Source organism: Sesamum indicum, linkage group LG5 (assembly GCF_000512975.1).
Source record: "Sesamum indicum cultivar Zhongzhi No. 13 linkage group LG5, S_indicum_v1.0, whole genome shotgun sequence".
Classification (NCBI taxonomy): domain Eukaryota; kingdom Viridiplantae; phylum Streptophyta; class Magnoliopsida; order Lamiales; family Pedaliaceae; genus Sesamum; species Sesamum indicum.
In genome coordinates, this window is record NC_026149.1 from 1,643,913 (window position 1) to 1,646,164 (window position 2,252).

The following is a 2,252-nucleotide window of genomic DNA, read 5'->3' on the forward strand; positions in this document are numbered from 1 at the left end:
AAACACAACTTCAGTCCTCTCCATTTCTTGCTCTGTAACCCAGTACCCATGGGGCTTATGCCTAATTTTATCATGGTATCAGAGTCATCATCTTGATGGTCTTTGCATACGAAGTGCTTTGAACGATCAATTTCACTCATCTGAACCTTTCATTTGATGAGAATGGTGAGCTCATCAACTGATACGCCTGCCATTCCTTCCATAGAAAATGGAACTGCGAATCATCACATGGTAATGGTTTCTACTCCATTCAATGGGAGCAATTGGCTATCCTGGAGTAGGTCTATAAGGATAGCTTTAGAAAGCAAAGATAAGTTGGCATTTATCGACGACATAGGACTACAACCTACCATTGGGACTCCTCAGCACAGACAGTGGAGGATTACAGACTGTATAGTACGGACATGGATTTTGAACACTATCTCCAAGGACTTGGTAAACGCATACCTGTATGCAAGTTCTTATAGAAATCTCTCGTTGGATCTTGAAGCTACGTACGGTGAGTGTGACGGAACTTTGCTGTACAAGCTGCAACGCGAAATTAGTTCTATCTTCAAGGTAATATGAGCATAACTGGTTACTACACAAAATTGAAACAACTCTGGGATGAATTATTATGCCTCATGCCACCAGCAATGTGTTCATGTGGCCTTTGCATTTGCGGATTTAACAAAACCAAGGCGGAGCAAAACGATGCAAACCAACTAATACAGTTTTTGATGGGTTTGAATGACTTCTACGATAACATTCGTAGTCAGACTTTGGTTCTAGAACCTCTTCCCCTCGTCAACAAAGCATATTACATGGTGCTACGGGTTGAGAGACAAAGGATGGTGAACTCAGAATACTCTGATATAGGGGAAGGATGTGCCATGAAAGCATATGACCAAAGGTATTCTTCCTCTAATACAAGACCTCGACAATTCATGCGACACAAGCGACCTGTGGATAAACGTAGTGTCCTCTGCGAGCACTGCATAAAATTTCTTGAATACAATGGTTTGTCATTTCTTGAATTTTAAATATGGGAAAAAATTGGTAGAGAGGGAATGGATAGGGACAAAGGTTTCTAGAAAATGACAATGAGGAAGAGATAGATACACAACTTTGGTTCTGGATGATGTCAAAATGCATTTTGGTAAGCAATCAATGTGAAACAGTTTTAGTTGGGTGTTTAAATTCCTATTTCAACCTTTAGTTTCTCGCTTCGTCCTTAGTAGGACGATGATATTTCGGTAAGCATAGAACTGAAAAACCAAATAGACCCTAGAGCCTTGAGTCTTAATAAACGAGTATGGATAGATCATAGATTATTATAATTGTGGCATACATTGCTGTTAATGTCTCTCGTTTTTTGTTTTCTTCAGGCTGACATTAAATTGCCTTCGAAAGGATGGCTTAAGTTAATATCGATCATCGGATGTAATGGAAGTAGCAGATCATACAACTCCACTGACGTTGATATCAAGAAAAGAGTTTCGCCTGACAAACCTGTCTTAAACTTGCTTCATAAGGAAGAACTTGTCTCGGATTGTCTTCCGAGTATGAGCCTCATGGGTTTTCGAGGCTTTTCTTTATATAAATTAGAACACTTTGTTTATAGAACTTCGGCATTCTCTGTACTATCTGAAAGATTGTACTTGTTTTTTTTTTTTATCTAAGGCAATAAAGATTGTTATTTTTTTTCTGGCCCAAAGATTGTACTTCTTTTAGAAATATGAAATTTATATTGAACGGCAAGAATAGAAAATTCAATAAAATTGAGAAAAATCTTAATTTTCATGAGGTAAGAGTATTAAAATAACAACAAAGAAAATACCTAAATTTCGAGGAATTGTATGCATATGTTTTTAATTGTAAGATTTATATATGCTTCACAATATTGGTTTATAAAACATACGAGCTCGTTAAGTTTATTTGTTTAGGGCATCAAGAAGTCCAAGACTTCAAAAATACCTTTTTAACGCTTTTTACATAATAATCTTTATTAATTTTATCTAATATGAGTTAAAAGTAAAGAAATTTGTAGTAAAATAATACGAGTTTCTTTTTTATATTTATATTTTTCGACACTACCAAGAACTAGGGCTGCAACCAAACCGACTTCGGCGAGCCAGAAAAAAATTGGCTGGAGCTCGAGCTCAATTCACACGTGCTGAGCTGGAACTGGAGCTCGAGCCCAATTAATTTTTTTAAGAATATTTGAATTTAAAAAAAATATGAACTATTGTAGCATTTGAAATATATTATTA